This window comes from Etheostoma spectabile, chromosome 10, assembly GCF_008692095.1.
Source record: "Etheostoma spectabile isolate EspeVRDwgs_2016 chromosome 10, UIUC_Espe_1.0, whole genome shotgun sequence".
NCBI lineage: Eukaryota > Metazoa > Chordata > Actinopteri > Perciformes > Percidae > Etheostoma > Etheostoma spectabile.
In genome coordinates, this window is record NC_045742.1 from 7,584,078 (window position 1) to 7,599,439 (window position 15,362).

General features: G+C 39.7%; 1 long non-coding RNA gene across 1 annotated transcript in view; it reads right to left on the reverse strand.

Annotated features, from left to right (window-relative positions):
- The window catches only part of LOC116696436 (uncharacterized), an 18,342-nt gene extending 5,129 nt beyond the window's left edge, over positions 1-13,213 (reverse strand). Inside the window, exons 1-2 of the long non-coding RNA XR_004333728.1 lie at positions 12,778-13,213; positions 8,263-8,266 (exon numbers count right to left, since the gene is read on the reverse strand). This is a non-coding gene — a long non-coding RNA (uncharacterized LOC116696436). The remainder of the gene's footprint in view (positions 1-8,262; positions 8,267-12,777) is intronic.
- Between the last annotated feature and the right edge of the window lie 2,149 nt (positions 13,214-15,362).

Sequence of the window (15,362 nt, forward strand, 5' to 3'; positions counted from 1 at the left end):
CCAGGGTTAATGAAGGGTATATCAAGTTAAGAGTTCCATACAGTGGCAAGGTTATTGAAACTGTAACTAAAATATTACATGCTCACTGCAAAATGGAAAACAACATAAATGTTGTTGTTTTGGGGGGAATAAGGCAATTACGGCAGCTATTTCTTGACATTCAAAAAAGTTGTAGAGTTGCAGTATCAACGCATCTCATTTTGGAAAGAATTCATTTTATAAATAACTCACTCCTACATTTGAAACTTTTCAAAAAAGGAAAATGCAACCCCACATTACCATCAACTCAAATGTTTATGGATTTAAAATCCAGAAAATCACATTTATTTGACATAAACTTAACAATTCATGCCAAGATCAGACTACAAGATACCAGGCTGATGTGGCTTGAATGACGGATGTTGGGCATCTGCAAGGAAGATCAACGTCAGGTGCGACGATGACAGACGTAACAAACCACAAAAAGGCTAGTGTGTCAAAAAATTGCCTCGTTCCACCTAGGTTGACAACTTCTACAACATGCTATGTGACACAGACCAATAAAAGCACAGACAGCTCTTTCAACAAGCATAATTATGTTATATTTTATTTCATTGAGTCAGAAGCACACCAAATCAATCATAACTGCGGCTACTTGTGTCACCCTAGAACACACATGCATGTATACTACACACCAAACCTTTTTCTTTTTCTATGACACAGGATGGGCAAGACAGAGCCTACCTTCACTAATAATTGATGATGAATAAATTCCAGGTTCAGTTTCATTCAAAAAACTGTTCTAAACATTTGTCGTTGGTGCTGCCAGGTGGAACAATCAACTCGGTCCCTTGTGCCTCACTGGTGTTTGTCAAAAAAGATGCAGGCTATGAATGTTCTGAATCCTACAGAAGCCTGCCGTGTCTCTCAGCCGAGTCCTGGAAAAAATATATCCCTCTGTGGTCGTCTAATCTGTCGAAGATCATTATCATGTCTCCTGACCCTGCCTGATTTACTGATTTCCTTTAATTGAATGTTTTACGCAGCATGTGTTTCTACAGGCTTTAAATCTGTCACCCGCTTACTAAGATGTATTTATTTGGGTTGTATTTGATTTCACGCTGGCCTCTGGCCTTAAATAAGGCACAGAGCTCTAGCTTCTTCACTTAATGACCGAGTCACTCCTCTTCCCCTGGATCACATCTCACTACAGGGACCAGTGATGGGCGGGGGGAGCAGAGGGAGAAAAGCACTGAGTGAATGATGGAGGCATATCAAGTTATCAACTTTGCTGCCAGAGTAGATAGGAGCAGCCATTTCTGGGTAGGGCCTGTCTGAAACCCAATTCCACCACATCTTTAAAAGCTTCATGAAGTCCCGCCGGACTCCATTCAGTTCCTCGTGTCACAGCCAATTTCCCCTCCGAGCCCTATAGCCCTCATCATTTCTTTCCTTTCTTTGTCGCAATGGCCATTAAAAAACATTTATTGGCCATTCCAAGTATGAATAAAAAAAATTGTTGAAAAATAAAACTGCAAGTGGTGTCACATAGTTTAGAAATGACATGATAGTTTAGGCTTTAAGAGGCTGCTAATGAGGAAATGCCTCAACATGTAAACAACCAGTCAATATTCAAACATGTCACTGTAAAAAAATTCTGACAAACCTGTTTGAGCGGGATGTGTAACAGTTACGTATCCTCCTGTGAGTCAGATGGCTTTCAGTTATAGATTGACGGTATCATACTACGCTGTTTTAAAGAATGTATCTGGTACTGTTACTGTTTATTCAAACACGGTCATGAAAAAAAGCGTTCTTCTATTCCTTCTTGATTAGAAAATGTACACTGACATTCGAGTTGACATTGAGTTTAATGTCCCGGAGGTCCTTGAAAACTTGAATCAGAAGGTGTCATTATGAATGTGTCATTTCAAAAACGTCTTCTTGTCACTAGGGGAATAGGTCTCACTTCGTTTCCTCCAAAAGACTGATGTTTTGTAATGCGGGAGCTATACATACCAAGGTCTGTGGAAGATGCTAAGACTATACTAGAGTGCTAAGTAGAGTGCAAAAGTGTTTTCTTTTTATCTTTAAACTGGACTTACAGTATCAGGTCATATCACAAGCCCTAGTCAATAGGCCTTTGCTGATAGCACTTTGCAACTCTGTGCATTTGAATGAGTCTTTATATTTGCAAGCTGGGTGGGGTTCATACATTAAGGTTTAGGCCACTTAAAGTACTTGATTTAAGGTTATGGAAAGATTGAAGTCATAGTTGAAAGAAACCTACATTAAATGTTGGTGGCATATGGGATACAGTTAGATACATTTAAATGCTGGAACATGCAGTCACTTTCTTGACCGACTGTAGCTCAGGAGAGTAGGAGATCATGTCGTCAGGTGGCGTTCCAACTTTCATTGGACGATAGCACCATGAACAACAACCTCCAGTTGGCGGGTCGGCAGTGGTGGCCAGTCACCGCCCATCTTCTCCTGGCTTCTAGCCCAGCCCCTCCCGCCTGTTCCAGAGCCAACAAGAGGCTCTTTCCACTGCCTGTCAGTTTGCACTTGGTTGATCTCTCTGTTGCTATGCTCCTTAACATTGTTCCTAAAACAAATTCTTCTGCTTTATATTTTGATTTAAGTTATTCTGATTAAAAGTGCTTTCTGTGCATCATGAATAGAACACAGTGCAGTTCACAGAAACAAGACTTGTGTTGTGCAATGCAGTTGGCATCACTCAAAGAAGAATGATCAACCAGATACAGTCTCCTGCAGCAGAGTGGACACATTCTTCCTAGCACCATATGCTTAGTAAACATTTTCAGAGCCCTCTCTTCCCCAGTGACTGCAGTTGGGCATTAATCTGCCAATACCTGCAAATCCCCCCCGCTGGCATCACACACACACACATTTTCACCTTGGCAAAACTGAAGAGGTTATATTTAAGAGGGGAGCTGCTTTGTGGCACATTTCCAATCGAGTCTTGAGTTTTACATGCCGCCCACGTTCATGTGGATCCGGAGAATGACCGCAGCCGACCCCGCAGTACTGCCGGGACACTTCAGTGATGGCCCAAGGGCTCTCGGTGGCCGTAGGTGTGTGTTATGCAAGACTAATGGATGAAAAGATCATTGTTTTCGAGACACCCACAGAGATGGCTCATGTAACAGAACCACTTGTGAAATCACAGCTTTTTAACATTTGGGTCTTGGCTTCAAAGGTGGCGAACACTGCCATGAGCTGATGGCTGAGAGCTGGAGAGTGGAAGATGAATCTTAAGTCCTCTGATGGTGTCACAGATAATTATTATCCATCATGGGGGAGGGCTCTAGTGGAAAACTCGCTTTCTCGCACATGTTTCTTAATACACCCCATCAGAAAGAAAAAAGGTCTGGAAACATATGTAAATTATGTTTGGAGTGACATCAAACACTTTTTTTAACCAACAAATATTCCCTCCAATGATATTAACACTACAACCAAAGTAATTGGCGGCTGCTCAGAAAAATAAATTCCTGTAAAACTCTTTATTTCCCCATATTTAGCATTTCTAAGAATACACATTTAAGAAATGGTTTGTAACACAATATAATGTAGAGTACAATTGTCCTAATGTAAAGTTGTAAGCTTAAAGAAAGATTTTCTGTTTAGTGTTCATGTGATTTTACCAACTGGATGGGTCGCAATTCCACTAGCTTAACTTCCTCTTTTTGTTCTGTACTTTTTCCAGGAGAAGTGACCATTTTCTTCGCTCCGTTTACTTTCTGTGCACCAAAAATGATTTTTAGAAGTTATTTATTTTTGTACATAAATCAGCTCACTGGGATAGATGTTATTAGAGGCACAGTAGCTTGACATGCTAGCGTGTACTGTTTACTGTAGAGACTTTTCCGCACATACAGGATTTATGCAAGAGATGTCCTGAGAATTCTTTGTTTCTCTACAATTGCAGTTATGTGGGTTTATGCGTGGATATTTTTCTCCTGTCTAACATTTTTATTATACTGTATTCTCTTTTTATTTCAAGATAATTTTATGTATCATTTTGTAACATCAGTGTGCATGTCATCTTTATTTCCCTCTTGCTCAGGACTTTTTTCGTTGGGGAGGCACAGAGGGAAATTATGCAAGAGAGAACCTGTAACTGCTTTGTTTCTCCAGAATTGCAGGATGGTTGATGATGATGTATACATTATTAATCCGCAAGGGGAAATTTCAATGGTTACAAAGGTTATGCTGATGCCATCTCTGGTGCTTTGCGATAATATGCAAAACACCAGCCCGGTATCCTTCCATCTTATTATTCCAGATTATACCAGCAAGCAGTGGTAATTGAAATCATGTGTACCAATTTGCTGCAAAATATTTGAGATTGTTAAAATATAAACATTTTGCTCAGCGGTTGGACTTTTTTTTTTTTTAAATAAATGTGTTACTTTTCTGAAACAAAAGTTGAAAAAACACTGAGATGGCAGCAGCGGTCACTTTCTCCTGTGATAGAAAAAAGAATTTATCAGATTTAAACTTTTCCTTTCGAGAAATCCACAACAAGCAGGTGTGCCCCTTGTAACCTTATCTCTGCAAACAATGTTAAAAAAGACAATTTGGGTAAAAGCCATCACCTCTGTTTACTCCACTGGATAAGAACAAGTTGATAAGAGGGGGAACAAAGTTTTTGAGATAATATAAATTAAAATTGGCTCTTGCTCAGTGTAGGATTAGCTTTATCTCCCTATGTGACTCTTCTAAACAGGCTTTGAAGGGTGAAAGCTGCTGAAAAGGTTAGTGCCAACATCAAGCTTTAAAAACGCCACCGAACAAAAATGGCTGATGATCCTACCTGCTTCTGGGAAGGAACATGGACTCCTTGATGAAGACTGAGCCGGACAACAGGATGTACCAGCAGCTTCCAATGTCGTCAGGGCTGGAAGACAGAAAGAGAGACAATGAGCACAAGTTATCACAGAATGGATCTAGGCACACGATTGTAAAGTATCCATTTCAATTGGCATGATGTATGGTCCAGCATTCCAGAAGTATCACTCGATCCAGAACATCAGCAGACTCACTACAATTTCATTTATTCACCCCTGTGAAAATGCACCACATGAAAATAAGTAACAGCCCTTTATGCACTCCATGCCCGATAAAAGCACAAGGCACATATCTTCATATGATCTGGGAGTGCTCTCCCATTGGTCAGTTTTGGAGCGGTATTGCATCTAAAATGTCCGCCTTGTTTAATGTTATTGTGCCTGTTATTGTCAATGTCTTGATTCTGAATGATCTGTCAGCATTTCAGCTGATGGATCATTCAGCAAAGAAAATGATTGCAATCCGTTGGAAACCACCTCACAACCTCTCTATCTGCACGTGGACCCTTCCCTATTTGGATGTGTTCTACATGGAACTCTCCGCGGCGCACATCCATAGAGTGCCTGAAAAGACTCGGGACACTGTAGCCTTGTGCCACAGCCCCGATCTCCCTCCCGTTTTCCTTCTCTGTGTTGTTTGGCCATGGGACACGTTCCTTTGTCCCAGCATATTGATTGTAACGGTTTGTGAATGTTTATGGTTTTTGAATTTTAAAACAATTTAAATAAAAACTTGATCACAAAAAAAGTTATCACAGAATGCAATGGCGAGTGAGAAAATATGACTCTAAATAATGCTTATAGTATTTGAAAAATTGGCAAGATATAGGCTTTTACTTTGAAGGACAATTATGCAATTTTAAAGCAATATCTATTCTTTCACAAGTATATACAATTTCAAAATAAATCTTGTGCAGGTACAGTACACAATAGCAAGTCAGACGTGTAACAAAATCATAACACTGTGGAATACATTGTCTTAATTTTCATGTTACTAAATGATCAACTTCAGGTATTATTTTTTCAACTTACTAGGGTTAGGGTTAGCCATGTAGGCTGAGGTGGACTCAGCCAACATGGGGCGCACACTTGGGCTGGGCGATATATGGAGAAAATCATATCTCATGATATTCTTGACCACATACCTAGATGTCGATATTGCAACGATATTGTATGGTTGACTATTGGTGCTTTGACAAAATGGTATTCACACGATGCGATTTTTGATAAATAATCTCCAGAATTGATTTAATGACTTAGTGGGTAAAGGTAATACAACAACTACAACAGTCTGGTGAGTTCAGAAAATGACATCACTTTACTGTAATGCAGCCTGTAAAACCAGGAAAAGACAACATTTACCAAATTACAATATTAGGATATCCAAAATCTAAGACGATATCTAGTCTCATATTATGATATTTATATAACAACAATATATTGCCTAGCCCTAGTGCACACCACATCTGCTGGTATTCTTGGTCTATGATTGTAAACTAATTATCTTTTGGTTTCGGTATGTTTGTCACAGAATAAGGAAATAAATAAAAACCCATCAACTTTGGGGAATTTTGATGAGCACTTACTATTTTTTTTTAGCCAAACAATTAATCTATAAATCTAGGTAACGTGATGCTTTGTCATTTGACTGATCCAAACGGCGATGCACCAGTGCTGTGATTTAATGCATCAGCAATGTAAGACCATATACAGATTGCCGCTTTAAAAAACATAAAGTGAAAAGAAGAAAACATGAGAGAGAGAGAGAGAGAGAGAGAGAGAGAGAGAGAGAGAGAGAGAGAGAGAGAGAGAAAATGAATGAATGAACTGATGAATCATCTCTTATCCTCCCACACTTACGGCCCTGCTGAAACACACAGACGAGGAAAATGGGAATCACAGACATAGTAAACTCAGACTGACCTCTGGATGATGTAGCTGCCTGTCAGCTTCTTACAACATGACTGGTAAACAAACACAAAAGTACACACGTACACAATTGCCACCACTCATACGCTACACTTTTGGCAATTTAATTTAAATTACAGAGACGTTTATGTGGCATAACTAGTGAACCAGAGGCCTTATTAAGGAACATCAAAGATTCTACTGGGGGGAGTTTGCCTTTAGATAAACAACTCACTGAATATGAAATTCAGAAATTAAATTAACACTCAGTGTGAATAAAGCATGCTGGTACGTTTTAAAGGACGACACAGTTTAAAAAAAAACTGTATCAGTTTTGTTTCCTTGCTCATCTAGTTTATCTCAGGACTTTCATGGCTACCCGAGGGATTGCAAAGAGATAATCTCACAAGGCTGATATTCACTGAATCTCCTATGCCCAGTACATGCAGGATTATCAAAGAGGTCGTGTATGTTAACCTACCAAGAATACAAACACATGCTGTGTACACGGATAGCCAAGTTAATGTGGTCTTTTATTTAAGCAACCAGCCAGAGGGCTCAAAGGACAAACATAACATATAATCTTTGTGCAGGTCAGTTTAAATATCACAGAGCAAACTGCTCTCTTAGAATAGCTGCTGAGTCTTACTTTTTTTTTTAAATATGGGATTCCGTGTGTTACTAACTTAATTTTGGCGTAGTTGAACACAGCAATAGTGCATGTTTTAACCAACTTTAGGTGTAGTTTTTAAAACTTCCTTGATTGACAGTCCGACCAAATCAAACATGTCTCCTTACAGCCCTCTGACAGTAAAGAGGAAGCAGAAACCCAAAGAGGGAAGTACTCTCATGACACTGATACCATATTTCTCCAGGGCAGCGAATTGATCATGAGTGCTGAAGTTTCATTACTGGCAGACAAAAAATAAGCACATCAGTAAACTAAAACTGCTTTAAATCTGCTCTGATGACTCTTAACAACCAAAGCTGCATTAGGGAAAATTAGGATTATTTTTTTTTTACTGACACGACAGACATTCAAAGTGTGTAAATGTTTGCCTTATTTTCTCTTATTGTTTTTTTACAAAAAAAGTTAAAACTATGCATGACTAATCTAGGAAGCTTCATTTATTGCATGTCTTTTAAAGTACATTTGCTTTTCACAATTATTTTCATTATTCGTTATAGTAATAAGGAATAGGGAAATACGCTTGTTTGCTTTAAATGAGTGGATGAATATTGGTCTCATGTCTGTACAGTGTATAGAAAGCTACAGCCAGTAGCTGGTTAGAACAAGCCTGGGAACTGGCTCTGTCCAAATGTAATGAAATAGGCCTACCAGAACCTCTAAAGCTCAGCTTTAGAAGCAAGCTTATTAACATTTTATATTGTGTCTGTTTCATCTGTTATAGGGGCTCATGTGCCGGACTATATCTTGACAAGGCGCTGTAAATTCCAGAAGTCTCTGCTGGTTGCCTCACAACCTCAAAGAGACAACAAGACTCCAGGAAATAGTCTGGCACGCAGACTCCTGATTAACACAATACAGCATTCTTACACTTTGGTTTTTGTATGGATTAAAACAACGATAATATAAAGTGTTAATTTGCCAACTTGAGAGGTTGGTCTTCAGTCCTTATGCTAAGCTAATTTTACAATGTTTTCACGTTGTTAGAACACACATTACACACAGGCCTGATATACACACATGCTCAGTATCTACACATGCACTAATGGAGAGAGTGTCAGAGTGAGGGGGCTGCAGATGTCTATGAACAGGCGCCCCAAACAGTTGGGGGTTTGGTGCCTTACTCAAGAGCACCTTGGCAGTGCCCATGAGAGGAACTGGCACCTGTCCAGCTACCAGTCCACCACCACACTTTGGTCCGTGTGCAAACTTGAACCAGCGACCCTCCGGTTCCCCACCCAACTCCCTACAGACTGAGCTACCACCACCCCCAATTTAAACAAACTTCTCATTTCCCAAAATAACTAACTAACTTTTTACTATTTCTTAAATGGTGGCCGAATAACATTATTTTGCAAAAAAAAGAATAAACACTGGTAATAGCGGTCTGCATCAGTTCCGGTATTACTGGAAAAAATAAACAGTCTAGTATCTTTGCTATTAAAGCACAGCATCAATTTAAATGGAAATGGATGTTTCCCTTTGTGAAACCTCCATCTGTCTGTTTAGTAGTTGGCACTTAAAAAAACGTTGCCTCATCACAGAAAAAGAACGTCTGCTCATCAAGCTGAAATCAGACCTTGTACTTGAAGGTGCTCTGGCGTTAATAAGGCAGCAGCATGTGTGATTATCGCTGAACATTTTCAACTGGTCTGAGTGAGACTTTTTAATTGAAACCAGAGGGGAAAGGAAGCAAAATCAATGACCAGTCAGACGACTGGCTTTTGCTTACAGATAAGGTAAAGGACGGCTGCAATTATTATACACCCGCCCCCACACAGACACATATTCACACCCAGCATCACTGTGCTGACTGAGTTTTATTTCTTCTAGTCACTGAGAACAAAGTCACACCCCTCCTTCCTCCTCTCAACACTTTTCCTCGCAGAACTAATGAGGCTGTAGACAGCACGCCCAATCCTCCAACAGCATCCCTTCTCCTTTTCCTTCTGCTGATCTCCATCCACCTCCCTCCAGACTCGTTCCATCCTTTCATGGTTCTTCCTTGCATTCAGAGATGATACACTTGAAATGCTCAATTATTAATTGCTGGCACCCAGATGCACAGAACGAAGGGAGCCCCGCACATGGCTGAGGGAGAGAAGATCCAACACCCAAAAAGTAGGAGATAGGAGACTCTTATGTGCAGCGACAGCTTGATTGAACTGGGTCACGCGTACTGGAAGCGATCGTCAAACACGGAAAATCCTCCACCAAAAGCCCCTCAGGAAGCCTTTAACAGCGGGGAATCTGGCTGTAACAGTGCCACGGAGCTGGTGGAGTGGGGGGGTAAAATGACAAAGTAGGGGAATGAAATTAATTTTTTTTCAATTTTTACGAAAATATATTTTTTAATTCAAGAATCAAATGCCCTTTCTGAAAATGTGAAACTGAGTCACGTTTGGCTGTCAAATGAATAGGTAGCTTAGTCAAGACATTTCCATAAAATGTTTAACTTTTTACTTTATGATAATTTGTCTAATATTGACACCAATCGTGCTCAAGTGTCTCTCATTTTCACATGGGTACACAGGGTTTGGACTGATGATGAACAAAAGAGGAGTGTCTGACAAGCGCGTTCGGTGGCCCATTTTCAACAAGCAGCTAAAAAATACGACCATTTCAAGTTGTTGTTTTTACCATGAAACTATCAAGAGCCTTTCAATGCCACAATGTTGTTGTGACATTGCTGTTCTTCTTTAGTATTCAGAGTACCAATGTTTTTTTCTACATCTTTAAAACAAGAAATATACCAGTAAAAAAACAAAAAAAAAATTCAAAATAAATAGGTTTCCACACCTTATCGCTCTAATGGTTCTAAGAAAAGTGTTTCTGTTTTTCTCTCCTGGCAACAGCTTGTTTGACTTGGACTGATGCCATCTTTCTTCAGCATTAGCCACACAGATGACGTGTGTAGAAGGTTAATTTCAGTTTTCATGGGCACACAATACAACCAACCAAAAAACAAAGGAAATGGAAATGAACCTTTAGTTGTTGTGTCTATAGCTGCAGAAAACGAGAAGACATTGTGCAATCAGTTGATCAAACTGCTTAGTGTACTTGAAACACACTGAACTACACTACAAACAACAACATGGTCACAACTTTAAGACGGGCAGGCTCGGCTTTAAAATTCCTCAAAACAAAAATAAAAAGACTGCCTGTATTATATGCATGGATGCAACTAACAATTACTTTCATTATCAATTAATCTGCAAATTATTGTCTCAATAAATCGGTTGGCCGATGAAAAATTGTAATTTAAAAAAGAAATTGTAATACGGTGACGTCTTCAAATGTCTAGTTTTGTCTGACCAACCTTTCAAAACTGAATAAAAGATATTCAGATTGATTTTTTTTTTTTTTTTTTTTAAATCAGCAAATTTTCACCTTTGTAAACAGAAGATAATGTAGAACTGGTGAATTTTCTTTTTGATAATGTTTTTTCATTAGTCAATCATCAAAACTGTTGCCAAATGGTGTTTTGGTCTCTCTGTGACTAAATTATATAATTGTCTAATTTTTTCAGCTCTAATTTAATGGAAAATGTACACTATTTGATACTAATGCCTGTAGTTTGACGCTAAAAAAGAAATAGGACTCAAAAACAAGCTAATTCTACTAATCCAGCAAAAAACTCCAACAGCAAAACACCTTTGCATTGCACATCTATAAACATTTTATTTAGACCACCCAGACCAGTGAGGGTCAAGGGCTGCACTGAAAGAGCTGACATGGAAGAGGTTAAATGCTGACCAGAAGGTACTGACCCTCTTCACCAGCTACAATTTAATGTGCCATCTCAGAAGGGCTTTAGCACTATAATCTCTGGATGCTCTCACAGCATGGGCTGTTTTCATGAGTATTGATTTGAATGGGTTTGGGTTCGTGTGTGTGTGTGTGTGTGTGTGTGTGTGTGTGTGTGTGTGTGTGTGCGCATGCATGTAGTGTTAGCACTCTAGCAATCTAGAGCCCCAGGCTGAAGAAAACAAGTACTGTCAGGGATAGTCAGTGTGAGATTGTGAGAGAGTCATTAACTAGGTCATTTGTAGGAATCTGAGTGGTTTTATCCAACATTATGGGTGTCTGTATAATGGGGAGAAAAAAAAAATTATATGAATATATGAAGATGAAGTTCTATGTAAAATGTTCTTCTCCTGGTCTGGATGGCGTCTTCCATTAAATCAAGGGAGGACTTTCCAGAAAGATGGCTCCCATACATTGCTAGCTTTAGATTTCTGCTATAGATTAAACAGAAAAAAATCAAAACAATAAATTGATTAGCTTCTCCACTGTCAGGATTTGATGGTTCTCCGTGTCTTATGTGATTTGGAACTAAACGTATTATGGACTATTGGTTGGACAAAGAAGTGATTTGGAGTGACTTCCTTCGGCTTAAGAAAAATGTGATGGCAAGGTTTTTTTGTTTTCTGACATTTTAAAGAATGAATCAATAAGGAAAACAATCCTTAGTTTCAGCCTCAGTTTGGTCATCAGTGTTTCCCAAAGCACCCAGTGGGATTCCAACATTAGTTTTTTTTAAAACACAACATTTGAGTATTTCAGGGACCACCAGTGTCATCTTATTATTTCATCTATTAAATATTTTGGAAACTGAATTTCCAGAAAATGTACTAAATCAATTTTACAGTATAGTCCTTGCAACATCTAAATCACATTTACTCCCACCCCTGGGAATATCCTCCCTCTCGCCTTTGGTTTTCCTCCCTTTGCTTCCACCCTAACACATAAGTCAGACACAGTAGTTGAACTATGGGAAGGAATACGCCCTACAAATACAATCGTACATTTAAATGTAAAGTTTGTAGCTTTCTGTAGCTTTGCTAAAAATATTTTTTTCTTCAAGGAAATTAACTCTCCTTACAGCCTTCTGACATATGACTCAATACACTCGCTATACAATTTTTACAACTTAATAGAGATACAATCACAATTAAATTCCCCCATTGACTTTTAGAGCCCTCGTTTCCCAGCAGATTACTGCTGTTGTTATAAATAGAGGAGGAAAGGAAGGAAGGCTGTTAAAAGCTCGTATTTTCACAAGAGGAGGTTGATTAAGATCTTGCACAGAAGGAAAGTCAATCTGATCTGCTGGCGTTTAACACCCAGCGCTTATCAGGAAGAACCCTGACAGATTTAGTATAGGATCACATTAGCAGGCAAGCAAATCCTACACATACAAACAGCTGTACCTACTGTAAACGCATGCAAATTATGTTTATGTGTCAATATCATTAAATTGATTTTCTCTGTGGCAACCAATGATGAGGAACACATTCGTGCCAAAGTCTAACAGAGTCCAACCTAAAGGCCGTTTCATGGTTGTGCGGAGGCTCCACACAACCTTTCGCCGTAGCCTACGTAAGCGGCCTGATGTTCATACTTGCACTGGTGTGTGCGTCAAGCCAGCGTGTGTGTGTGTGTGTGTGTGTGTGTCTCTGAGGAGTGGGTGATGGAGCAAAGTAGAAGTGAGAAAGTGTCGGTGATTAGCTTTGGAGCAAGTAATGACTCCAGAGTCATAGTGTGAGAAACAAAGTGTCTCCCCTGGGTTTTCTGACCAAGATGGGAAATATGTAGCAGGAATAGTTAACTCTCTCCTTGATTTCATGTTGTTTATGGAGAAGTAGGACCAGGAAATGAATCGGGGGAAATGCAACGTTAACAAGCCACGGTCAAGCAACGTGCGTCGCTGCAACGTGTAGTTACATATTTCAAGAGGTGCAGGTCAGGCTACATCGTAGACGCAGAGGGGTCTGCGGGGGTACGAACAACCATAAAACGGCCTTAAGTCAGGAAGAGGGTCGTTTTGATCCATGTCACTGCATTGGTCTGAATGAGGTATTAGACTGCTTCCACAATAAACGCATAAAACAACAGTGTACATACTTAAACTGGGTGCATTCACATTGGTGTTTTCATACATTTTGACAGGAATTAGACTAGAAGATCCAAGAATGTTTGTTATGAAAGTGATCTTCTTAGCTATACGTTGGGCTGTGAGTGTGTGTGCAATGACTGGTGTGGGGGGGACCTGGGGTAATCTTGCTGAAACTGGAGTCTATTATGCGACCACAGCCTAATCTGCATTCCTATTGTTTAATCAGCTCCCACACCGCCAATGGGCTTCTAATGAGGTGTTGACTCTTTTCCACACACACACACACACACACCACACACACACACACACACACACACACACACACACACACACACACACACACACACACACACACACACACACACACACACACACACACACACACACACACACACACACACACACACACACACACACCCACACACCACACACACACACACACCACACAAACATCATGACGGAGAAGGGACAATGCGCCCTCTGTAGCCCCTCGAGAGGCGATAGCATTATTAACAAGCTTTAATTCTCACCATGGGACGTCAATATGTGAAAGCAGTCAAACACTGTGTTCTCTCTGGTCACTTAAGTTGTGGCAGCCTTCAAAAAAAAAGTCCAAACATACTCAGAAGCTGTCAAGAATCTGTCAATACAGCTTTCCGATCACATTAACCCTCCACAGCACCCAGCTGAAAGGATGAAGGATATTAGCATTACCAGTAGTGACTAGCTAGCACTGAGGAAAATGCATTTAGGCTATTATACAGTCTTTCTTTGAAGTTTCAGTACACAATGACTTATTGAATCAAGGTGAATTCAGACTGTAAATCCCTTCTAGGTTTGTTTCTCTCTCCAGCTGTGCTGTAGAGTGGTTTGGTGTGACATTGATACACACACCTTCATAAAAAGGCATCGACTGACTGCTTCTGTGCTTTATGGACGCTCCGTTGTGTGGACCCGGCATGCCTCCGCTCATCAAAAACTGAACGACGGCCCGGGCAAACGTGTGCTTTGAGCCCACAGAATTTAAATAGTGTTCCAGTTGGCTGTCTGCTTTTGTTTTTCATGTGTTCATGCATCAGTAGAGATGTTGGTGTTTAATCACATATCATCAATAATATCTACTTACACACGGGGTCATCAACACACATGTGGTTCCTGGTACTTACTAGTATAGCACTTCATTGGCCTCATGTCTCTCATAACGCACCGTCTCACACATTATCCTGCAGGGACAGAGAAGAGAGGGAGGGGAGAGTGGCAGTCAGAAAACAATAGGAGGAAATAATAACGTTGGTTGGTTAGCAATGTAACAAAACAGAAAACAAAAGGAATAGATCCAGAGATAGCTATGATAAGGATGTAGCTTCAAGTAATACATGCTAAAGAAATTCCAAACCAAATTTTTTTGAGAAATACATCTACATTTCTCAAAATGACTTCTAATCACCATCAGTGACATGTGACAATTGTTATTATTTGATGCAGATTGTTGATGAGGAGAACAGCAACCTTACATTAACAGCATGTTAATGTCTATTAAAGCTACTGCTCAAAAGGGGAGTCAGTTGAGGATCAGTGGATTTGTCCTGGTTAGTTAAGTTTGTTACAAAGAAGCAGTTAATATTTTATTGCAAAATGGCCAACACCGAAATCTGACATTCACTGCTAAAATGTCAGATAGTTTCACTTTCTACTCTACTGTAGCAATGCTGTTAATTTCTTGATACGATTGTTAACTATTTCATGGGCAATACATTGTCACTGTTAATGAGGGCACCCGTAGTGTCACACAAGTTTAAATGAAGGTCGTTGATTGATGGTATAACCTTTTTTTTTTTTTTTTACGCTATAGCTCTTTTCTTTTTTTTGGTGTTACTTATGAAATCTGGTGTGGCTGCTTAATGTTTTAATGGTGCTACACACCGTAGAATACTCTCCCTCTTGATCTCAGAAAGGCAAACTTGCTTGTCATTAGTAGACCCACCTTTTAATCTCACTTTTTTTTGGGGGG